Source organism: Hemiscyllium ocellatum, unplaced genomic scaffold (genome assembly GCF_020745735.1).
Source record: "Hemiscyllium ocellatum isolate sHemOce1 unplaced genomic scaffold, sHemOce1.pat.X.cur. scaffold_898_pat_ctg1, whole genome shotgun sequence".
NCBI lineage: Eukaryota > Metazoa > Chordata > Chondrichthyes > Orectolobiformes > Hemiscylliidae > Hemiscyllium > Hemiscyllium ocellatum.
The window spans coordinates 135,822-161,752 of NW_026869293.1; the positions used below are offsets into that span (position 1 = coordinate 135,822).

General features: G+C 49.2%; 3 non-coding genes across 3 annotated transcripts; 1 reads left to right on the forward strand and 2 right to left on the reverse strand.

Moving 5' to 3' along the window:
* Nucleotides 1-2,773: 2,773 nt before the first annotated feature.
* On the reverse strand, nt 2,774-2,846 carry trnak-cuu (transfer RNA lysine (anticodon CUU)). Its single transcript has one exon. It is a non-coding gene; the product is annotated as a tRNA-Lys (tRNA).
* A 207-nt stretch (nt 2,847-3,053) lies between these two features.
* Nucleotides 3,054-3,126, reverse strand: trnak-cuu (transfer RNA lysine (anticodon CUU)). Its single transcript has one exon. It is a non-coding gene; the product is annotated as a tRNA-Lys (tRNA).
* A 4,222-nt stretch (nt 3,127-7,348) lies between these two features.
* Nucleotides 7,349-7,421, forward strand: trnav-cac (transfer RNA valine (anticodon CAC)). Its single transcript has one exon. It is a non-coding gene; the product is annotated as a tRNA-Val (tRNA).
* The last annotated feature ends 18,510 nt before the right edge of the window (nt 7,422-25,931 follow it).

Genomic DNA, 25,931 nt, shown 5'->3' on the forward strand with positions numbered 1-25,931 from the left:
CCTGCCCAAACACAGCCCTATCTTGTGAAGGCGTAGCTCCAATCAAACACACTGCACTGACAAACTACAAATACCTGCAGCAGCTCAACCTGCTGTTTCTTTTTGCAAGATGTCTTTCGGCCACTTGATGTCACAGGGAGAAGGTGAGGACTGCAGATGCTGGAGATCAGAGTCAAAAGGCGTTGGTGCTGGAAAAGCACAGGCGGTCAGGCAGCATCCCAGGAGTGGGAGAATCGACATTTCGAACATGAATCCTTCATCAGGAATGAGGGGATGGGGCTGTGAGTTTTGGCCCAGTTCCATGAAGGAGGAGAAAAACATAAGACAAAGCACGATGACAGCATCCAGGAACGAATTGGGAACGGTTCACGGAGGAGGCGAACATGGCAACCACTACACCATGGAAACTTCACAAATGCCTGATCTTTGTACATGTCATTTCTGGCTTGGAGTCACCCCTGTGATTCACTGTGACCAGGTCAAATCTCTGAGCAAGAGCTGGGACACACTTCCTGACATCAGTTGTGAAACAGGTAGACTTTCTCTTTTGGGCAGATAGATGGAGCATTTCACTTCCGGCCAGATGCTTTGACGAGTGCTTTTGACCTCCATACCCAGTGAGGTCTGTGCTGTGCCATCAAGTGTCAGAAAGACGTTTAGCAAATTGAAACAGCAGGTTTAGCTGCTGCAGGTATTTGTGGTTTGTCAGTGCAGTGTGTTTGTAGCTGTGCCTTCACAAGATAGAGTTAAAAATCTCACAACACCAGGGTATTGTCCAACAGGTTTATTTGCAAGCAATGGCTGTTGAGTTCTGCTCCTTCATCAGGGAGCTGTGGAGCAGGATCGTAAGACACCGAATTTACAGCAAAAGATCACAGTGTCATGCAACTGAAAGAATATATTGAACAAACTTAGATTGGTATTAAGTCTTTCATCATTCAGAGAGGGTTGCAGGTTTCGGGTCAGTAATATGTAAATCTCAGAACTTCTTTGAACTCACATTCTCGAGATAACAAGGTTTTATATATATATAAAGGTGAATTCTCAGCTCAGACAATGCATTGAAGGTGTGAGATTAGAGTCTGTCTGTGTCAAAAGTCATTGCTTCCAAATACCCCTATCTCAGACACCGTTCTCCACTTCCTGGACCTCTCCATCTCCATACCCTGTGACTGACACAAAGTGGACATCCACTTCAAACCCACCAACTCCGTCCCCGCCTCCTGTAAAACTGCAACCCATCAGTCCCAATTTCTCTGCCTCCACCGCATCTGCTCCCAGAAGAATCAAGTCCACTCCAGAACACTCCTGATGACCTCTTACTTCAAGGACCATAATTTTCCCTCCCAGGAGGTCAACGATGCCCTCCAGTACAACTGCTCCACTTCCCACACCTCTGCCCTTGAACCCCAACTCTCCAACCGCAACAAGGATAGAAACCCCCTTGTGCTCACCTTCCACCTCACCAATCTCTGAATACAATGCATCATCCTCCACCATTTCTGTCACCTACAGTCAGACTTCACCACCAGAGACATAGTTATGAGACTGTGTGTGAGAGAGAGACTGTGTGTGTGTGTGTGTGTGTGTGTGTGAGAGAGAGAGAGAGAGAGAGAGAGATATGAAGTGTGATGCCCAGTTCAATGTAATCGTGTAGGGCCCCCCCTAGTGGCCGGGCTGTGAAAAGCACATTGCTCAAGTCTCACTGAGCCCTGCTGCAAGATTTGATTGGCGAGACGGGGTCCTTCAGGGCAGAGGTGGGAATAAAGCATCATTGTTTGTGTACATTTGTACTCAAGGGAGGGTGGGATGGGGTGGGGGGTGCTGACAAAACAACAGGCTGGAATGTGGGTGAGTGAGAGAGTTTGATAGAAGTGTGTGTGAACAGAGAGGTGTGTGCAGACACTGACTGGACTCAGCCTTCGTGTGAAGATTGAGCACGGAATGGGGTGGGGTTAGTATGTGTCAGGCTGGCCGAGCGGTCTCAAGTGCTGATTTAAGCTGCAGCTTGTCTTTGAACTGACGGTTTTTGTCTCTCTCTTGATTGTGTGCGTTTATTTTTTTTTCTAACCTCATAAATGAACTGGAGTGTGAGCTTGTGATAAAACTGACCCCTAACCCACCCCCACCCCCGCAAGGCACCTGCTGCTGGGGAGTCAGACTCGCTTCCCCTGCCCCAGGCGGGTTTACAGCGCCGCAGGTTACAGTTTGTGTCTGTGAGTGAGTGCAGCCCTCATCCTCCCCCAGTGTCGGTAGGAAAGGCAGCAGCACTGGGTAATGGAGCTCTCAGTGAAGCGAGCGGCTGCAGAGAGAGAGAGAGAGTCTGTGTGTCGCTGCACTCCATCAGACTGCAGGGAGAAATTAGGAGAAAGTGAGGACTGCAGATCAGAGGGAAGTGTGATTAGTTTAGATTACTTACAGTGTGGAAACAGGCCCTTCGGCCCAACAAGTCCACACTGACACGCACGAAGCGCAACCCACCCGCACCCCTACATATACCCCTTGCCTAACACTACGGGCAATTTAGCATGGCCAATTCACCTGAATTGCCCGCACATCTTTGGAAACCGGAGCACCTGGAGGAAACCCACACAGACACGGGGAGAACATGCAAACTCCACACAGTCAGTCGCCTGAGGCGGGAATTGAACCCAGGTCCCTGGTGCTGTGAGGCAGCAGTGCTAACCACTGTGCCACTAAAGACATGGGCGCATACCAAATTGGAGAGAGCTGTTGTTCGGGAATGTGTGTGTGTTTTAAAAGGGGAGCCCATCGCCCAACGTGGGGATCGAGCCTACGACCCTGAGATTAAGAGTCTCACGCTCTACCGACTGAGCTAGCCGGGCCTTGCCGAAGGTAGTGCTGGAAAAGCACAGCAGGTCAGGCAGCGTCCGAGGAGCAGGAGAATCGGGGTTTCGGGCAAAAGCCCTTCACCAGGAACCCGAGAGTATTGAGCCTCCTGATTGACTCAGAGCAGTGAAAGATCAGGGCGCGTCCAAATGGGAGAGAGCTGTTGTTCGGGAATGTGTGTGTGTTTTAAAAGGGGAGCCCATCGCCCAACGTGGGGCTCGAACCCACGACCCTGAGATTAAGAGTCTCATGCTCTACCGACTGAGCTAGCCGGGCTACGCGAATGCATGGCCTTCTACTACTGTGGGGGGAATTGGCAATTACCTTTTTCCCATGTACTCACTGCAAACACACAGATCCACAGAGAGAGAGATGTAGAGAGAGAGAGTGACTCTCAGAGCCTGAGTCTACACAACTCTGTGTCGCCAGCAAGTCACTCTGTGAGATTTGGCCCACTTCCATGAAGGAGGGGAAAAACATAAGATAAAGCACGTTGACAGCATCCAGGATCGAATTGCGAACCGTACACGGAGGAGGCGAACGTGACAACCACTACACCATGGAAACTTCACAAATGCCTGACCTTTGTACATGTCATTTCTGTCTGGCTTGGAGTCACCCCTGTGATTCACTGTGAACAGGTCAAATCTCTGAGCAAGAGCTGGGACACACTTCCTGACTTCAGTTGTGAAAGAAGTAAACTTTTCTCTTTTGAGTCATCACAGGCAGATATAATGGAGCATTTCAGTTCCTCCCAGCTGCTTTGACGAGTGCATTTGACCTCCATACCCAGTGAGGTCGGTGCTGTGCCTTAATCTCAGAGAGATATTTTGCAAATAGAAACAGCAGATTGAGCTGCTGCAGGTATTTATGGTTTGTAAGTGCAGTGTGTTTGTAGCTGTGCCTTCACAAGATAGAGTTACAAATCTCACAACACCAGGATATAGTCCAACAGATTTATTTGGAAACAATGTCTGTTGAGTTCTGCGCCTTCATCAGGGAGTTGTGGAGCAGGATCACAAGACACAGAATTTATAGCAAAAGATCAGTGTCATGCAACTGAAAGAATATATTGAACAAACCTAGATTGGTGTTAAGTCTTTCACCATTGAGAAAGGGTTGCAGGTTTCGGAGCAGTAATATGTAAATCCCAGAACTTCTTTGAACTGTCATTCTCGAGATAACAAGGTTTTAAATATATATATATAAAGGTGAATTCTCAGCTCAGACAATGCATTGAAGGTGTGAGATTAGAGTCTGTCTGTATCAAAAGCCATTCAAAAGTCATTGCTTCCCAATACCCCTATCTCAGACACCTTCCTCCATGTACTGGACCTCTCCATCTCCATATCCTGTGACTGACACAAAGCGGGCATCCACTTCAAACCCACCAACTCCCACCGCGCCTCCTGTAAAAGTGCAACCCATCAGTCCCAATTTCTCTGCCTCCGCCACATCTCCTCCCAGAATAATCAATTCCACTCCAGAACATCCCAGATGACCTCCTGCTTCAAGGACCATAACCTGCACCTACACCTCCCCACTTGTCTCCATCCAAGGTCCATAAGGATCCTTCCACGTCTGGTAGAGATTTTCCTGCATATCCAAACACCTCATCTGCTGTGTCCATGCACTCGATGTGGTCTCCTTTACATTGGGTAGACAGGATGTCAACTTATGGAATGTCCCAGAGAACAACTGCGGGACACACACACTAAACAACTGTAATGACATGTGGCCAACCACTTCAACTACCCTCCCACTCCGCCAAGGACATGCAAGTCCTGGGTCTTCTCCAATGCCAAATCCCAGCCACCCAATGACTGAAGGAAGAACGCTTCATCTTCTGCCTTGGGACCCTCTGCCCACGCAGACTCAATTTCAATTTCAACAGTTTTCCAATCTCCCTTCCTCCCACCTTATCCCAGATACAACACTCCAACTTGGGGTTGCCCTCTTGAACTTCCTTCCCACCTATCTGCTCCACACACTGCTCCGATCTATCGCCATCACTTTCCGCTTCTCAGCTACCTCCCTCCTCCCCGAGCCCCACTCCCCCTACCATTTATCTCTCAGCCCCAATGGGCCACTGCATTCCTGATGAAGAGCTAATGCTTGAAATGTTGACTCCCCTGCTCCTCGGATGCCACCTGACCTATTGCTCTTTTCACCAACACCTTCCACCCTGACCTCAGGTTCACCTGGACCACCTCAGACACCTTCCTCCGCTTACTGGACCTCCCCATCTCCATTTCTGGCGACTGACTCAATGCAGACATCCACTTCAAACTCAACAACTCCCACCCTGCTGCTACCCTTTGACACTGTTCTATATCTCTCTCCTGAAATGCTTCACCTCACCACTAATAATTCGCCCTTCCATCCTGCTGGAGGGGAGCTAACTCACAAATCTGGTGGGAAATCATTCAACCTCATTTGATGGACCAGGTGGAATTGTTAAGGACCACGGTGTGTGCGTGTGGGGTAGTGTGCATTAATGGTTTGAGAATATTTTTTCCTCCCCCCCCCTTTCTGACAAAGCAACAAGTTGTAAAATATGTATATGAGAGAGAATGCATTTGATAAATGTGTGTTTGTGTGTGAGTGTTAGTGAGTTTGTGTGTGTGTCTGTGTGTGTATGTTTATGTATGTGTGCATGTGTGAGACTGTGCGTGTCTGTGTATGTGTGACCTTGCGTGTGTCTGTGTGTGTTTGTTTGTGTGTGTGTGTGCATGTGTCTGTGAGAGAGAGTGCACGTGTGTGTGTGAGTGTTTGTCTGTGAGAGTGTGCACATGTGAGTTGTGAGTGAGTCTGTCTGTAGGTGGGTGTGTGTGTGTGTGTATAGTGCAATGGTGGTCATCTATAGATTAGATTAGATTACTTACAGTGTGGAAACAGGCCCTTCGGCCCAACAAGTCCACACCGACCCGCTGACGGGCAATTTAGCATGGCCAATTCACCTGACCCGCACATCTTTGGACTGTGGGAGGAAACCAGAGCACCCGGAGGAAACCCACGAGAACGTGCAAACTCCACACAGTCAGTCGCCTGAGGCAGGAATCGAACCCAGGTCCCTGGCGCTGTGAGCCAGCAGTGCTAACCACTGTGCCACCGTGCCACCCCAACCACTGTGCCACCGTGCCACCTTGGAGGATGGTCACCCGAAGGTCTGAGGTTGTAGGTCCTGCACTGCTGAGGTGTTCTCCAACTGGGAGAGTGCACTCCTGTCTGTTGATTGTTGTGTGGTGCCCATTCATCCGTTGTCGCAGCCTCTGTTCGGTTTCACCAATGTACCATGCCTCAGGGCATCCTTGCCTGCAGCGTATAAGGTATACAATGCTGGCTGAGTTGCATGAGAAAGAGAAAAACCCATATACACGCATGCACTTGTGGGGTGAATGTGTACTTGCAGAGTTACTTTGCTCAAAAAACTGCATGAATCTATCTAAGCCTCTATTAACTCATTTTTTTTTAGGTTAGAATCAGTCTGAACATTATGGCACCGACAACAGAACACAGGGGGCGAACACCTTCAACATCTTATCTGGGCTGATACCAATTGTTACAGTTGAAAATGTGTTGCAGGTTAAAGCACAGCAGGTTAGGCAGCATCCAAGGAATAGGAAATTCGACGTTTCGGGCATAAGCCCTTCATCAGGAACCAGCAACACATTTTCAACTGCATCTCCAGCATCTGCAGACCTCATTTTTTTTTTACCAATTGTTACAGTTAACCTGAGAATGTAACTTTTGGAAAAAGTTTTGTGATTTACATATGAAAGAAGTTAAATTATCATGGTCATTCGAACAGATGAGAGATTTAACAAACAGTCAAGGTATTTTTCAATGTATAATTTCAATTACATCACACTGTAAACTTTTGCTATAAATTGTGTGTCTTACAACTGCGTCCTCCACACCCACCTGATGAAGGAGCAGCGCTCTGAAAGCTGTTGCTTCCAATCGAACCGCTTGGACTACAACCTGGTGTTACGTGATTTTTAACTTTGTACACCCCAGCCCAACACGGGCACCTCCAAATTAGGAAAAGGATTTTTTTTACATACAGAAGCGAGGTTGGCGGGGAGGAGTAAATGAGGGAGAGACCAAAGAGAAAGAGAAGAGAAAGAGATAATTTATGTGGAGTCAGCTGACCAAAGAGGAAGTGAACGGTGTTCAAAGTTTAAAGATGGGAAAAAGTGAGGACTGCAGATACTGGAGATCATAGTCGAGGCTGTGGTGCTGGAAAAGCACAGAAAGTCAGGCAGCATCCGAGGAGCAGGAGAATCGACGTTTCAGGCAAAAGCCTTTCGCCAGGAATGAGGATTGTGAGCCAACGGGATGGAGAGATAAATGGGAGGGGGAGTGGGTCTGGGGGAAACGCAGCTGAAAATGTGACATGTGGATGGAAATGGGACTGAAATTGGATAGATTACCAATGTATCGCAGGCTATCCCCAGGTGGACTTAGACATGTACAAGCCCGATGCCAACGCATTGTTCCCATAGTGTAGTGGTTATCACGTTCGCCTCACACGCGAAAGGTCCCCAGTTCGATCCTGGGTGGGAACATTATGCTGCGGTGCTTTTATCTTCCTTTCGGGAAAAAGGCCCGCACTCACATGTTCCCCCATCCGAAGCTGAGAATTGATTCCTGGGGACAGCGTCAGTGAGAGGTCAGTGGAGATTTTGGAGTGGGTCAGAGAGCTGTTGGAGAGAAGGTGTGTGTTTCTAAAGACGTCAGTTACCCAACATGGATCTTGGAGCCACATCCCTGAGATCCAGGCTCTCTCTCACTGTCAGAGAGATGGAGGACTGGAAATCAGAGTCCTGAGTGTGGTGCTGGAAAAGCACAGCAGGTCAGGCAGCATCAGGAGCTGGAGAATCAAAGTGTCAGGCAGACGGCCTTCATCAGGAATCAGGCTGTGAGCCGAGGGGGAGGGGGTGTGGGTTTGGGGATAAGATAGCTGAAAGTGCGATGTGTCGATGGAAGTGGGGGCAATGGTGATAAGTCAGAGAGGAGGGCAGTTCCGATTTAGAAGCTTGGATCTGGGATAAGGTGGGGGTAGGGAAAAATGAGGAAACTAGTAAAATCCACATCCCGTGTGGCTAAAGGGTCCCAGTACGAAACATGAGGCTTTCTTCCTCCAGTCTCTTCCTTTATTTCAAAAATATACTTTATTCATAAAACAGTTGGTCATACCATACATACGCAAACATTTGCATACAGAGATCAGAATTTATCATTTGAATATACAGGTCTGTACGTTTATCAACCGTATGTCCACATATTTAGCTGAGGTGTCAGCAGAGCCCAAAGACTGCGTGAGCCCCCAGTTGTCGGGTGGATTGGCCCTGCTCAATTACCCCATAGTCTGCAGGCAAATGGATTAACTGTGGGCTAGGACTCGATGACTCTCCTTTGACACATTGTTCAGTCCGAAATCTGCGCTGAACGACTGGGTGGCAGGACAGTAAGGGAAAATAAGAGTGAGGGGTGTGAGTTTGGGCCAGTTCCCTGAGGGAGGAGAAAGACAGAAAGCAAGGCATAATGTCTCCACCCAGGATCAAACTGGGGAACCATTTGTCTGTGATTCAATGTGATTAGACACAATGGCAGCGCCAGGATATTGGCTACTTCTGTGCAAAGTGCTGTGCAGACGCTGACACTGAGAGTCTCTTTGTATCTCCACCTCTGTTTCGGTGTCTGTATCACCCCCTGTCTCTCTCTTTCTATATTTTTCTCCCTCTGAATCTCCCTCTCTCTCGCTATGTCCCTCTCTGTCTCTGCATCTCCCTCTCTCTGTCTGTATTTCTCTCTCTCTCTGTCCTCACTCACCCGGTGTCTGTATTTCTCACTATGTACCTATCTCTCTCTGTCTCTCTGTCTGTCTGTGTCTCTGTGTGTGTGAGCTTGGACGGTGTGGCAATGCTGAGACACAATGTGAAAGCTGCAGGGTGGGAGAAAGACCTGAAGTCACTGGAGCAGAAATTAGGCCATTCGGCCCAACGAATCTGCTCTGCCATTCTATCATGGCTGATAGGTTTCTCAACCCCTTTCTCCCGCTTTGTGGAGCCAGTGGCTTGGAGGTGTCAGTGTGGCCGAATTCGACAGATGTGCGTGGACTGTTACTGTGTGGATTCTGGATTAGAGTGGTGCTGGAAAAGCACAGCAGTTCAGGCAGCATCCGAGGAGCAGTAACATCGACGTTTCAGGCAAAAGCCCTTCATCAGGAGTACAGGCAGAGATAAGGGGTGGAGAGATAAGTGAGAGGAGGGTGGGAGTGGGGAGAATGTAGCATAGAGTACAATAGGTGAGTGGGGGAGGGGATGAAGGTAATAGGTCACGGGGGAAGGGTGGAGTGGGTAGATGGAAAGGAAGATAGGCAGGTAGGACAAGTCATGGGGACAGTGCTGAGTTGGAAGTTTGGAACTAGGGTGAGGTGGGGGAAGGGGAAATGAGGAAACTGTTGAAGTCCACATTGATGCCCTGGGGTTGAAGTGTTCCGAGGCGAAACATGAGGCGTTCTTCCTCCAGGCATCTGGTGGTGAGGGAGCGGCGGTGAAGGAGGCCCAGGACCTCCATGTCCTCAGCAGAGTGGGAGGGGGAGTTGAAATGTAGGGCCACAGGGCGGTGTGGTTGATTGGTGCGGGTGTCTCGGAGATGTTCCCTAAAGCGCTCTGCTAGGAGGCGTCCAGTCTCCCCAGTGTAGAGGAGACCGCATCGGGAGCAACGGATACAATAACTGATATTAGTGGATGTGCAGATGAAACTTTGATGGATGTGGAAGGCTCCTTTAGGGCCTTGGATGGAGGTGAGGGAGGGGGTGTGGGCGCAGGTTTTGCAATTCCTGCGGTGGCAGGGGAAGGTGCCAGGATGGGAGGGTGGGTTGTTGGGGGGTGTGGACCTGACCAGGTAGACACAGAGGGAATGGTGTTTGCGGAAGGTGGAAAGGGTTGGGGAGGGAAATGTATCCCTGGTGGTGGGGTCATTTTGGAGGTGGTGGAAATGTAGGCGGATGATTTGGTTTACGCGAAAGTTTGGAGGGTGGAAGGTGAGCACCAGGGGGGGTTCTGTCCTTGTTATGGTTGGAGGGATGGGGTCTGAGGGCGGAGGTGCGGGATGTGGACTGATGCGTTGGAGGGCATCTTTAACCACGTGGGAAGGGAAATTGCGGTCTCCAAAGGAGGAAGCCATCTGGTGTGTTCTGTGGTGGAACTGCTCCTTACTGAGTTTGCCTGTGAGGAGGCGCTGCTGAGCGGTCTAAGGCGCTGAGTTCATGTCACAGTCTCCTCTGGAGGCGTGGGTTCGCATCCCACTCCTGACAATAGGTGTTTCGTTTTCAAATTCCCCAGTGCCTCTTCTGTGGACTGCAGTGTGAAAAATGCAGTTTGCGAGGAAGACACTGGAGCAGAAATTATGCCATTCGGCCCATCGAGTATGCTCTACCATTCAATCCTGGCTAATAAGTTTTTCAACACCCTTCTCCCGCTTTGTGGAGCCAGTGGCTTGGACGTTTCAATGTGGCTGAATTTGAGAGAAGTGGGTGGACTGTTACTGCGTGACTTTACTTGTGAGGGGAGAGGGGAGGGACACAGGGTTGTTGTGTCAGTCCGGGTGGCCAAGCCGTCTAAGTCACTGCGTTCAGGTAGCAGTCTATTGTGGAGGCGTGGGCTTGAGTCCCACTCCTGATAATGAGCGTCTTGTTTTCAAATTCACCACTGACTGGACTGTGATCATGTTAACATTATTGTTCCCGGATGATTTACAAAAACTGTTTGTGTACAGCACAGACCCTCCGCCAGTGTCGATGATAAAGGCAGTGGCACTCTGTAATGGATCTCTCAGTAGAATGAGCAGATTCGGGGAGAGAGAGTGTCGGTGCATACCCATCACTGAACTCAGATCAGTGACAGTGTCTTTAACAAGCAACATGCTCAACCAACTGAGCTAGCCTGGCTTCACACTGCCGGCTGCTCCTACCTTGTGCCTGGTTGTGGTCCATTTGTTCCCTCTATTTCCCCAGTGATGTTTTCTGTTTCAAATACACAAGTGCTGGGAATCGGAAAATACAACCGACATTACTCACAATCCACAGCTTGGATTTGACACAACTCATCCAGGTTCCTCCTCCTTCTTCTGCTGACGGGGGGATCCTGCAATCACCTCCCTCCCACACACTCACAACCTGCAGCATTTAAACTGTCACAACTGTCAAGCTCTCTCACACACACAGAGAGAGAGAGATGGGGTGGGAAGATGCAGGGACAGAAATGGTTAGAGAGAGACAGAGAGAGAGAGAGAGTTTAAGGTCTATACGTTCCTGTGAGGGTGAAAAGGCAAGGGTGGCAATAGTAGGGACCCCTGGATGACAAGATATATTGAGGCTTATACACAGAAACAGCAAGTATCCCGGGGTTGAAATTACATAAATTGGCTTAGGCGAGAAGGGGCAAAAGCCGTGCTCCAGAGCAATTTCCGTAGTGTCGTGGTTATCACGTTCGCCTCACACGCAAAAAAACCCCTACTTCGACCCTGGGTGGCAACGTTGTGCAGCTTTCTGCCTTTTTCTTGCTTACGGGAAACAGGCCCAAACTCTCACATTCCCCATTCGAAGCTGAGAATTGATTCCTGGGGACAGGGTCAGTGAGAGGTCAGGGGAGATTGCGGAGTGGGTCAGAGAGCTGTTGGAGAGAAGGTGTGTGTATCAAAAGACGTCAGTCACCCAACATGGATCTTGGAGTCACATCCCTGAGATCCAGGCTCTCTCTCCCATTGTCGGAGAGAATGAGGACTGCAGATGCTGGAGGTCAGAGTCCTGAGTGTGGTGCTGGAAAAGCACAGCCGGTCAGGCAGCAACAGGAGCAGGAGAATCATCAGGAATGAGGCTGTGAGCCGAGGGGGTGGTGCGTTATATGGGTTGGGGTTGGGGGTAGGTAGCTGAGAGTGATATAGGTAAATGGTGAGAGATCGGAGAGGAGGGTGGAGCGGATAGGTTGGAAGGAAGAGATGGACAAGGGAATCGCTGGAGGTAAAGAGGGGATACAGGGGTTTACTGAAGAAGGAAATCAGGAGGGCGAAAAGTGGACACGAGGTAGCCTTGGCTGAGAAGATTAGGGTGATTCCAAAGAGGTACTTCAAATATATCTAATGAAAGAAAGAATAACAAGAGAAAGAATATGGTCCCATAAGGCCCTCAATCACTCAGCACCATCACCAGGCATTGTGTAATCAAATCTCTCTGCTGCTGGAGATTTGAACAAATGATCTTTTCCATCCTCTCATCAAACCCGACCTCTTCCAAATGAGGTGTTGGCTCTCCCCAATGGGAGAGGAGCTCACTCTTGTATTCATTAGTCCCAGCTGGAGGAGCTGGGAAGGTGGGGAGGGGTTCTCACTGAGGGTTTGGGTAAATGGGAATTGGCAGCAGCATGACCCAGTGGGAGGTGTGCAAAGGCAGCGCTGCGTCAGTGAGAAACTCTCTGTGAGTGTGTGTGTGTGTGTGTGTGTGTGTATGGCCCAGGACAGTGTGAGTGAGCAAGGGCCTCCAGAATATCCTGGATGGGAAAGGCACTTTGTTCAAGTCACCAGGAACCCTAACACGAGATCTGATGACACAATGCCAGGTTATGTTGCTGTGTGATTGAGGGACCCTATTCTCTCTAGTTATTCTTTATCCTTTAATATACTGAACGTACCACTTTGGAATCACCCAATCTTCTCATCCATATTTCGTGCCCCCCTTTCACTCTCCTGATTTTCTTCTTCTGTAAACTCCTGTATACCCGGTGTACCTCCAGAGATTCCCATGATCTCAGCTGTATGTATCTAAGCCACGCGTCCTTTTTTTCTATTCAAAACCTCAGTATATCTTGTCATCCAGGGGTCCCCACTATTGCCACCCTTGCCTTTCACCCTCACAGGAACGTATAGACCTTAAACTCTGGATATCTCACTTTTAAAGGCCTCCCACTTGCCAGAGGTCCCTTCGCCTGCAAACAAACTCCTCCAATCAATCCCTGCAAGCCCCTGTCTAATCCCATCCAAATCCACCTTGCCCCAGTTTAGAACTTGAACCTTTGGACCAGATTTGCCTCTCTCCATAACAATTTTAAAATGAATACAACTGCGGTCACTGGTCTCAAAGTGCTCCCCCACTGTCAGCTGCATCACCTGTCCTTCCCTATTTCCGAAGAGTAAGTTGAGTTTTGCCAAATCCCGTGTAGAGCCCTTTGTATCCTGCTTGAGGAACCTTCACTGAACGCACTTAACAAATTGCACCTCATCAAAACCCTTAACGCTGTGTTAGGAAAATTAAAGTCCCTTACTATGACAAACCTATTACTCTTGCAAGTCTACCCAGTCTCCCTGCATATTTCTTCCTATAATGCCCGTTGACTATTTGGGGGCCAATAACGTCACCATCCTCTCCTTATTTCTTAGCTACGCCTACAAAACCTCACTGGATGACACTTTAGCTACTCCATCTCTGACTATTGCTGTGACACTCACCTTAATCGTAAATGCAAATCCCACTCCACTCCTTCCACCACCTCTGTCCTGCCTAAAGCACTTGTACCATGATGCATTAACCTGCCAGTCCTGTCTCTACCTTAGCCATGTTTCTGTAATGGCTGCAATATCCCAGTGCCATGAACCGATCCACGCCCTGAGTTCACTGGCTTTACCTGTCAGCCCTCTTGCACTGAAATAAATGCAATTTAATCTGACAGACATTCCTTGTTCCCTGTCTTGTTCCAGCCTGACCTGTCTCTTCAACCTACTATTTCTAATTACAGTATTTCCTTCCAGCATTAGCCTTCCTGCTGTTGAGGATCCAATTCCCTCTGACAATCCAGTTTGCATCCTCCCTTGCAGCACGAACAAACCTGGATGCCAAGATATTGGTCCCCCTCCAGTTCAGGTGCAACCCTTTGCTCTTGAACAGGTCACCTCTGCCCCAGAAAAGATCTAAAAATCTAAATCCCTGCCCCCACATCAATTCTTTTGCCATGCATTCATTTGCCATATCCTCCTGTTCTTACCCTATCTAACATGTGGAATTCGAGATAATCCAGAGATTATCCCCAAGGAGATCCCGATTTATATCTTTTATTCCCAGCTCTCTATAATCACTCTGCAGGACTTCATCCCTATTTCTACCTATGTCATTTGTGCCAATGTGCACAATGTGGTTGAGGGCCCTGTCAGCCACAGTGGGTGGGAAAGCACAGTCATGGAGGAAGCAAGCCATGTCAACAGCACTGATCTGGAAGGTGGCATCATTCAAACAGATGCGACTCGGTGAAGGGACATGAGGGGACTGGGAGAATGGGATGGAGTCTTTCCAGGACGTGGGGTGTGATGAGCTGTGGTGTGGGTAGCTCTGGGAATCAGTGGCTGTGTAATGGATGGAGGTGGAGCGTTTATTCTCCGAAATGGAGAGAGCGAGGTCAAGAATAGGAAAGGAAATGTTGGAGATAGACAATGTGAAAATTGTAGTGGGGTGGAAATTGGAGACAAAATGGACGGATATTTCAAGGTCCGGAATGAGGTAGCACTGAAACCGTTATCACTGTACCAAAACACAGAATTGTGGGAGGGGGCCAGTGGTCCTTGTTCCACGTACTCCATAAAGGGGCAGAAGTAACTGTGCGACACATGCTGGTGCCTGAAGCCACTGCTTTGCAGAAGTGAGATGAATTAAAGGAGAAATGGTTCAGTGAGAGACCAGGTTCAGCCGGGTGGAGGAGAGGGTGGTGAATGGGGAGGGTTTAGATCTCTGCTCGAGGAAGAAGCTGAGAGATCTCAGACCACCCCGGTGGGAAATGGAGGTGTAAACAGATTGGACATTTTGGTGAACAGGAGGCCGTTACGGCCAGGGGACTGGAAATTGTCGATATGGTGGAGGGCATGAGATGCAGTTAGATAGGGACTGGACAAGCGGGTGGAGAATGGTGGCGAGGTAGGGATATATGAGCTTGGTGGGGCAGGAACAGGTTGGTACAATGGGCAAATGTGTGAGAGAATTAGAGTTCGAGAGGTGTGGACTGACCTTTATGAACCAATTCTGCCCGGACTGTGAGCATTGTGGAGCCCATGGCTGGTATGTGTCAGGATGCTCGAGCGGTTAACAGCACTGCATTCAGGTCACAGTCTCACCTGGAGATGCAGGTTTGAATCCTACCCCTGATAGTGAGGGCGCATTGTAAAGTCATGAATGACTGGATTGTCACCTTGTAATAAAATTGACACTTCAGGACTGGAACACACAACCTGTTGATGTGGTGTCAGAAATTAAATAAAAATTGAAAGAACTGCAGATGCTGTAAATCAGAAACAGAAACAGATTTTGGTGAAAAATTCAGAACTGAGAAGTAAATTTTGCTTCATCTCCACAGAGGCCGCGAGACCTGCTGAGCTTTTCTCGCAAATTTCAGAACTGAGGAAGGGTCACTTGACCTGAAACGTTAACTCTAATTTCTCTCCACTGATGCTGTGAGACCTGTTGAGCTTTTCCAGCAATTTCTGTTTTTGGCCCAGCTGTTCGCCTGCGTCTGTGAGTGAGTGTGAATGTGTGCAGCCTCTGGCTTTGCAGCAGTGTGTCGATAATAAAGGCAGCACTAATAGAGCTCTCAATAAAGCGAGTGGCTGCAGAGAGACCATGTGTTCACTGCACCCCTTCGGAGAGAACTGGGCCTTTTTAGTTACTAATGATGCAGAGGTGCCGGTGTTAGATTAGTGTTGACAAAGTTACAAGACTCACAATATCAGGTCATAGCCCAATAGGCTGATTTGAAAGTTTCAGCCCACCCCTAACAGTGAGGGCTCATTTCAATGTCATGAACTACTGCAGTGTGACCTTGTGGTAAAATTAACACTGTCCACAGATGCCATGATGGATGTGGTTGGTGATAGTTCATGGGATGGGGGCGTCATGAGACACTTCATCTCAGGGTCGTTGGGTACAAGACCCATGTTGGGTGATGTGCTCCATTTGAAAACAGACACAACCTTTCCCTAACAACAGCTCTCTCCCATTTGGATGCGCCCTGATCTTTCACTGGTCTGAGTGAATCAGGAGGTTCAATACTCTCGGGTGCCTGATGAAGGGCTGATGACCGAAACGTCGACTCTCCTGTTCCTCGGACGCTGCCTGACCGGCTGTGCTTTTCCAGCACCACACTCTTTGACTCTGATCTCCAGCATCTGCAGTCCTCACTTTCTCCTAAATTCTCCCTACAGTCTGATGGAGTGCAGCGATACACAGACTCTCTCTCTGCAGCTGCTCCCTTCACTGAGAACTCCATTACCAAGTGCTGCTGCCTTTACCAATCATAACCAGGAGAATTTCAGAAAAAAATACAACCAGGGAATTATAATTTCCTCAACTCAGAGAAAAAACATTCATCGAAGTGACCATTCTGCCCACTTAGCCTGTGTTGGAGGAAGAGGGAGGGTTCTTGCTGGAGGGTTTGGATAAATGAAAATGGACAGCAACATGAGCCAGTGGGAAGTGTCAAGGCAGCGCTGAGTGAGTTAGGAAGCTCCAGCGTCAACCCATTCCCTGTTCAGCTCAGTGTGAAGCAGAGCTGAGTCATCACCCCAAAAGCATCCCATCTCCTTTGAATCCTTCAGACCAATGGGGTAGTGATGGGCACCTGCATGAGCCCCAAATATGCCTGTCTGTTCATTAGGTACGTGAAACAGTTAATCTTCCAAAGTTAATCTGGCACAATTTGCCATCTTTTCCTCCATTACATCGATGACTGTATCGCGCCACCTCGTGCTCCCACAAATAGGTTGAACAGTTCATCAACTTCACGAACACATTCCAATCTGACCTCAAGTTCACCTCGACCATTTCAGACACCTTCCTCCACTTCCTGGGCCTCGCCATCTCCATTTCTGGTAACAGACTCGATCGGACATCTACTTCAAACCCATCAACACCCACCAAAAGAGAAAATGCTGGAAAATCTCAGCAGGTCTGGCAGCATCTGTAAGAAGAGGAAAGAGCTGACGTTTCAAGTCTAACTGACCCTTTATCAAAGCTGGCCCATCAACTCCACCCCACCTCCTGTAGAAATGCAACCCATCAGTCCCTATTTCTCTGCCTCCACTGTATATGTTCCGAGGAGAATCAATTCCACTCCAGAACATCCCAGATGACCCCCTACCTCAAGGACCATAATTTCCCCTCCAATGTGGTCACCAATGCTCTCCAATGCATCTCTTCCACTTTCCGCACCTCTGCCCTTCAATCCCACTCCTCCAACTGCAACAAGGATAGAACTGCCCAGTCCTCACCTTCCACCTCACCAATCTCTGGATACAATGCATTATCCTACATCATTTTCCCCACCTACAGTCAGACCCCACCTCCAGAGATAAAGTTCCTTCTCCACTTTTTTCAGCATTCTGCAGTGACCATTCCCTCATTAGGACCACGCCTCCCCACCAAAAGAAGTGTAAAACCTGCACCTACGCCTCCCCACTCACCTCCATCCAAGGCCCGAAAGAATCTTTCCACATCTGGTAGAGATTTTCCTGCACATCCAAACACCTCATCTGCTATGTCCATTGTTCTTGATGTGGTCTCCTCGACATTGGGATACAAGATGCCAACCTGTGGAAAGTTCCCAAGAACATACCCGGTACACACAAACTCTACAACCATACAGACCACTTCAAGTGCCCCTCTAACTCTGCCGAGGACATGCAAGTCCTTGGCCTCCTCCACTGCCAAATCCTAGCCACATAATGACTGGAGGAAGAACACTTCATCTTCCACCTTGGGACCCTCCAACCACACAGAACCAATGTCAATTTCAGCAGTTTCCCAATCTCTCCTCCCCCCACCTTATCCCAGATCCAACCCTCCAACTCAGCACCACCCTCTCGAACTGTCCTACTGTCCATCTTGCTTCCCACCTATCTGCTCCATACTCTGCTTGACCTAACACCTTCCACTTCATCTACCTACCATTCCCAGCTACCTTCCTCCCCAGCCCCACTCCCCCTCCCATTTATCTTTCAGCTCCATGGGCCACCCCCACCCCCAACATTCTTAATGAAGGGCTTATGCTCAAAATATTGACCCCCACCCCCTCGGATGCTGCCTGACCTGCTGTATTTTTTCCAACACTACCCTTTGGACACTGTTCTACACCTAACTCCCACAGTGCTTCAACTCACCCCCAATAACCCACCCCTTTCACCTCGCTGGAGGAGAGCTAACCCAAAAAACTGGTGGGAATTATCCAACCTCATTTGATGGACCAGATAGAATTCTTAAGGGCCACAGTGCGGGAGAGGGGTAATGTGGATTAATTGTTTGAGAATACTTGTGCCCTCCTTGTCTGACAAAGCAGCAGCCTGTAAAGTGTATATATGAGAGAGAGAGAGAGTTTGATAGATGTATGTCTGTATGAACTGATACTGCTAGGACTGAGAGTCTGGACAAAAGCCTTACCTCTCACATGACTTTTAAACTAGTCCTGCCCCTCTCTTTAAACCAATGTCCTCTAGTATTTGACAGTTACACTCTGGTGAAAGGGACTCTGACTATCCACCCTATCCATGCTCCTCATAATTTTGTATACTTCGATGTTGAAAGAAGAAACAAGGTGAGGGAGCATTTAATGAATGGCAGGACACTGGGTAGCTCACACGAACGGAAAGATCTTGGGGGTAATTATTTACTGATACAATACAATACAACTTAGGAACAGGCCCACCATCCTGCGCCAATTCCAACCCTTATTTAGATCTATTCCTTATTGCCCATGTCCATGTGTTCATCAAGGTATGCTTTAATCGTTGCTAACATGCCTGCATTCACCACCTCCATTGGCACCCACCAGCCTCTGAGTGAATAGATTTCCCCTCACTTCTTCCCTAAACTTGCCTCCTCACACTTTGAACCAGCTGACCTGTCTGATGCCTCCGATATCCACATTACCTATGCTTCCCATTATTTTGTAAAGCTCTATCAGGTCACCCTCTTGGCCTCCATCTTGCCGGTGAAAACTATGCGAGTTTAAAATCCAACTTCAGATCCCTGAAGTCAGCAGAGCATGTGATTAGGACGGTAAAGGTGGCATATGGGATGCTCTGCTTTTATCAGTCATGGCTGAGCATATAATAACTAGGCCTCAACCTCGTACTTGGCCTCACCTCATAGTAGGCCTTACCATTGCCATGGTGACAATCAGCTGGAGTCCATGGTTTGTGTTCAGGGACTCTTCCACAGAACAGAAGGTAGCATGGAAGAGGATGGTTTTTATACAGAACATAGGGTGGCTGGGAGGGGTAAATAATAGAGACCAAATAGAAAGAGAAGAGAAAGAGAGAATTTATGTGGAGTCATCTGGACAAAGAGGAAGTGAATGGTGCTCAAAGTTTAAAGATGAGAAAAAGTGAAGACTGCAGATGCTGGAGATCATAGTCAAGACTGTGGTGCTGGAAAGACACAGCAGGTCAGGCAGCATCGGAGGAGCAGGAGAATCGAAGTTTTGGGCAAAAGCCCTTCATCAGAAATGAGGATAGTGAGCCAATGGGGTGGAGAGAAAAATGGGAGGGGGTGTGGGGTTGGGGGGAAGGTAACTGAAAGTGCAATATGTAGATTGAGTTGGGGGTAATGGTGATAGGTCAGAGAGGACGGTGGAGTGGATAGATGGGAAGGAAGATGGACAGGCAGGACAGGTCAAGGGGGCAGTGCTGAGTTAGAAGGTTGGACATGGGATCAGGTGGGGGGAGGGGAAATGAGGAAACTGGTGAAATCCACATCCCCGTGTGATTGGGGGGTCCCAATGCGGAAGATGAGGCGTTCTTCCTCCAGTCGTTGGGTGATTCAGGTGGATTGGCCATGCTCAATTACCCGATAGTCTGCAGGCTAGATGGAATAACTGTGGCACCTGTGGGATTATGACTTGATATCACTCCTTTGACTCCTTGTGCAGGCCCAGTTCTGCACTGAGTGACTGGGTGGTAGGACAGTAAGGGAAAAGAAGAGTGAGTTTGGGCCTGAGGCAAGAGCAAGGCAGAAAGCAAGGCGTGCAAGGAAAAAAACTGTGGAACCATTTGCATGTGAGCCAAATATGATAGCCACCACACTACAGAACAGACATGTTCAGTCCTGCCAGGCAATAGCCTGGGATTCAATGTGATTAGATACAATGGCAGCCCCTGGACATTGGCTGTTTCTGTGCACAGAGCTATGCAGACACTGACACTAAGAGTCTCTCTGTGCCTGTCTGTCTGTCTCTCTGGATCTCCCTCTCTGTCTCTGTATCTGCATCATACCCCCGTCTCTCTCTCTCTGTAATTTTCTCTTCCTCTGTCTGTCTCTCTCGCTGTCTCCCTCTCTGTCTCTGCATCTCCCTCTCTCTGCCTGTATTTCTTTTGCTGTACCTCTCTCTCTCTCTGTCCCCACTCACTCTTTGTGTCTGTATTTCTCACTGTGTATCCCCCTCTCTCTCTCCCTCCTCTTCTCTCTGTCTCTCTGTGTCTGTGTGTGAGCTCGTCCGGTGTGGGAATGCTGAGAGACAGTGTGAAAGCTGCAGGTTGTGAGAAAGGCCTTAAGACATTGGAGCACAAATTGGGCCCTTCGGCCCATCGAGTTTGCTCTGCCATTCAATTATGGCTGATACGTTTCTCAACCCCTTTCTCCCCGGGAACCCTTGATCCATCTTGACAATGAGGAAACGATCTAAGTATGTCTGTCTTAAATCGGAGGAAATGAGTTCACTAGGGCAGGAACAGGCTGATAGGGTGGATATATGTGACAGAGACTTAGATAGATGTGTGTGGATAGATGTGTATGAACCGATTCCACCTGGTCTGAGGCTTCCTGTGAGCTTTGTGGAGCCAGTGGCTTGGATGTGTCTGAGTGGCTGAATTTCAGAGATAGGTGTGTGGACTGCTCCTGCCTTGACTGAGACTTCCGGTATGGGCAAATGCTAAAGTGTGGGTCAGGATGGCCGAGCGGTCTAAGGTGCTGCGTTCAGGTCGCCATCTCCCTTGGAGGCATGGGTGCAAGTCCTACCACTGACAATAACGACTTGGCTTCAACTACACTGGAGTGTGACCTTGTCATCACGTTGATACTATCCCTTCCCCAGGATTTGAGACAGACTTAGATAGGTAGGTTCCTTATTGCCAAGGGTTCCTGGGGAGAAAGACATTGAGAAACTTATCAGCCATGATTGAATGGCAGAGAAGAATCGAATGGCCTAATTTCTGCTCCAATATCTTCAGGTCTTTCTCGCACCCTGCAGCTTTCACACTGTCTCTCGGCATTGCCACACAGGCCAAGCTCTCTCTCTCTCTCTCTCACTCACACACAGACACAGAATAAGGGAAGATACACAGTGAGAAACCAGACACAGAGAGTGAGTAGGGGGAGAGAGAGGGAAATACAGGTGCAGAGACAGAGAGGGAGACCCAAGCTGAGGATTGTAAGTTATACTGAGTTTAATTTCCGATTCATAGCAGCAGCAGCCCCACCACCACTTTTACAGTTAAAACAGACAATGACATGAGGGAAATAGAAGAAGTGAATTGACCACAACCCGATGCCCCGAAACGTCGATTCTCCTGCTCCTTGGATGCTGCCTGACCTGCTGCGCTTTTCCAGCAACACATTTTCAGCTCTGATCTCCAGCATCTGCAGACCTCACTTTCTCCACAACCAGAGATAAGTCAGTTCCAACCAACTGCGGAAGACCCGGCCAGCTCGGTCGGTATAGCATAAAACTCTTCATCTCAGGGTTCGAGCCCCACGTTGTGAGATGGGCTCCTTTCTTAAAAACACGTACCCTCACCCCACACTTACCAACAAGCACTTCCACTCTGTCACTGATCTGAGTTCAAGTAGAGGCTCATTTCTCTGCAATCTGATGCAGTGGGGTGACACCCAGACTCTTGCTCGCTTTACCGAGAGTACCATTACCCAGTGCTGCTGCCTTTATCATCGACACTGGGGGAGGATGTGTGCCGTGCACATAAGCCACACACACTCACAGACTCAAACAGTAACCTGCGGCTCAGTAAACCCGCCTGGGGCAGGGGAAGCGAGTCTGACTTCCCAGCGGCAGGTGCCCTGGGGGTGGGTGTCAATTTTATCATTTGTTCACACTCCAGTTCGTTAATGAGTTGAAAATAATTAAACCCGCGCAATCAGGCGTGAGACTCAAACCACCAGTTCAAAGACAAGCTGTAACTTAAATCAGCACCGGAGACCGCTCGGCCAGCCTGACGCATACTAGCCCCTCATTCCGTTCTCAATGTTCACACGAAGGCTCAATCCAGTCAGTGTCTGCACACACCTCTCTGTTCACATAGACTTCTATCACACTCTCTCACGCACCCACATTACAATCTGTTGCTTTGTCAGCCCGCCTTCGGTACAAGTCTACTCAAACAATGATGCGCAGTGGTTAGCACTGCTACCTCATAGCACCAGCGTCCCAGGTTCGATTCCAGCCTTGGGCGACTGTCTGTGTAGAGTTTTCTCATTGTCTGCGTGCGTGTGCTCCGGTTTCCTCCCACAGTTCAAAGATGTGCCAGTTGAGATGAATTGGACCGTGCTAAATTGCGCATATGGCTGTGTGCAATCTCTGTGTGAAACTGATAAGGTTCTCACCCACGTCTCCCCGGGAACTCTTGACCACGATCTATCTGTGCCTGTGCTGAAAATGTGTTGCTGGAAAAGCGCAGCAGGTCAGGCAGCATCCAAGGAACAGGAAATTCGACGCTTCGGGCATAAGCCCTTCATCAGGAATGAGGAAAGTGTGTCCAGCAGGCTAAGATAGGGAGGAGGAACTTGGGGGAGGGGCGATGGAGGGCATCGTCGATCAGTCTGGGGGAATCTGCGGTCCTTGAAGAAGGAGGCCATCTGGGCTGTACGGTATTGGAACTGGTCCTCCTGGGAGCAGATGCGGCAGAGACGAAGGAATTGGGAATATGGGACCTCACTTTCTTCTATCTGTGTCTGTCTTGGAGGAAATGAGTTCAGTGGGGCAGGAGCAGGCTGATAAGGTGGGTACATGTGACAGAGAGCTAGAGAGGTGCATGTGGACAGATGTGTGTGAACCGATTCCACCGGCTTCTGGTGAGCTTTGTGGAGCCAGTGGCTTGTATGTGTCAGGGTGGACGAGTTACAGAGAGATGTGTCTTCCCGAGAGGACGTAGCGGGCTGAGTGCGTCAGGATGGCCGAGCGGTCTAAGGCGCTGCGTTCACCAATGACTGGAGTGTCATCAAATTCACACTCTCCTCCCCGCCAGGATTTGAGCTCCCGCTGCTTCACGGGCGATTACAAAAACCACACTTTAATGTTTGTGTCTGAGTGAGTGTGACTTGAATGCAGCCTCTGTGCACGGCCCACCCCCAGGGTCGATGATTAAAAGGGTCTCGTTAATGGAGCTCTCTGTAAAACGAGCCGCTGCAGAAGAGAGAGAGACATATGTGTTACAGCACTCCATCAGGCTGCGGAGAGATGCGGAGAGAAACGCGCCTCTCCGTGAGGGAAGAGACAGACACAAGAGTGGGTGTTTGTCAAAGGGTGGGCGTGTCTAGGTGTATTTGAAAATAAGCACATCGACCCTGAGATTAAGAGTCTCATGCTCTACCGACTGAGCTAGCCGGGCTGCATGCACACTCGTTGATGTTCTCTCTTTTAAATGTAAAAGTGATGCTACTGCCGCTGTTATGAATCGGAAATTAAAACTAACATCATTTACCCTCCACAGCTTGGATCGGACAAAACTCATCCAGGCTCCTCCTCCTCCTGCTGTTGCTGCTGTTGGGGGAACCTGCAATAATCTCCCTCCCACACACTCACTCCAAACACTCACAACCTGCAGCATTCAGACCGTCACACCGGCCAAGCTCACATTCACACGTAGGCACACACACAGACACATAGACACAGACACAGACACACGCACAGACACACGCACAGACACACACTCACACATACACAGACACACACATACACAGACACACACACACAGACACACACACAGACACACACACACACAGACGCACACACAGACACACACACATACACACACACACACAGAGACACACACTCACACACACACACAGACGCACACACGCAGAGACACACAGACAGACAGACACACACACACACACACACACACACACACATACACACACAGACTCTTAGTATCTGAGTTTGCATAACTCTACACGGAAGCAGCAGGTAGCCCGGGGCTGAAATTGGATAAATTCCCCGTGAATCGCAGGGCACCCTTCTCCCCCCCACCCCAGTCAGGAAGGGACATGTCCAAAAGACGCAGCTCTGTTGCGTTTCCATAGTGCGGTGGTTGTCACATTTACTTCACACGCGAAAGTTCCCAGTTCGATCCTGAGTGGGAACGTTCCGCTGCACAACTTCATCTTCCTTTCGAGAAACAGGCCCAAACTCACACATTTCCCCCATCCGAAGCTGAGAATTGATTCCTGGGGACAGGGTCAGTGAGAGGTCAGGGGAGGTTGCAGAGTGGTTCAGAGAGCTGTTGGAGAGAAGGGGGTGTAGCAAAAGAGGTCAGTCACCCAACATGGATCTTGGAGCCACACCCCTGAGATCCAGGGTCTCTCTCCCCATTGTCGGAGAGAATGACCACTGCAGATGCTGGAGGCCAGAGTCCTGAATGTGGTGCTGGAAAAGCACAGCAGGTCCGGCAGCATCAGGAGCAGGAGAATCAACATTTTGGGCAAAAGCCCTTCATCAGGAATGAGGCTGTGAGCAGAGGGGGTTTGTGATTAAATGGGTGGGGACCGGGGAGGTGGGCGGGGGGAAGGTAGCTGAGAGTGATATAGGTAGATGGAGGTGGGGTAATGGTGATAGGTCGGTCAGGTGGGTGGAGTGGATAGGGTTGGAAGGAGGAGATGGACAGTTAGAGGAGGGAATGAGGGCGGTGCCGAGTTGGTGGCTCAAGTACAGGCAGCTGGGGTCATGGGAATCACTGAGGTATACAGGGAATACAGAGGTTTACTGAAGAAGGAAATCTCGAGGGGCGAAAAGTGGGCACAAGGTAGCCTTGGCTGAGAGGATTAAGTTGATTCCAAAGATTAAGGATAACTCAATGAAAAAAAAAGAATAACTCGAGAGAGAATATGTTCCCACAAAGACCTCAATCACTCAGCACCATTGCCTGGCATTGTGGAATCAAATCTCTCTGCAGGGCTCCTGGAGTTTTGAATAAAGTATCTTTCCCATCCTCTCATCAAACCCGACCCTCCTCCAAATGAGATGTTGTCTCTCCCCTATGGGAGAGGAGCTCACTCTTGTACTCATTAGTCCCTGCTGGAGGAGTTGGGGAGGTCGGGAGGGTTCTCGCTGAAGCGTTGGATAAATGGGAATGAACAGCAGCATGAACCAGTGGGAGGTGTGTAAAGGCAGCGCTGAGATAGTGATAAACCTCGTGTGTGCGTGTGTGTGTGTGTGTGTGAGAGAGAGAGAGAGAGAGAGACTCTATATGTGTATGTGTGATTGTGAGTGTGTGTGTGTGAGTGAGAGAAGAGAGAGACTCTGTGTGTGATTGTGTGATTGTGAGTGGTGTGTGTGAGACTGTTGTGTGTGTGAGAGAGAGAGAGAGAGAAAAACTGTGTGTATGTGTGATTGTGAGTGTGTGGAGTGAGACTATGTGTGTGTGTGTGTGTGTGAGTGTGTGTGTGTGTGTGTGTGGCCCTGGACAGTGTGAGTGAGCAGGGACCCCCAGAGTGTCCTGGATGGGAAAAGCACTTTGTTCAAGACGTGAGTCGGTGAGTTTTGCCCGAAACGTCAATTTTCCTGCTCCTCGGATGCTGTGCTTTTTCAGCACCACTCTGATCTAAACTCTGGTTTCCAGCATCTGCAGTCCTCACTTTTGCCACTTTGTTCAAGTCGCCAGAACCCCACCACGACATCTGATCACACAATGCCAGGTTATGGTACTGTGTGATTGAGGGACCCTATTCTCTGAGAAAGTGAGGTCTGCAGATGCTGGAGATCAGAGCTGAAATGTGTTGCTGGAAAAGCACAGCAGGTCAGGCAGCATCCAAGGAACAG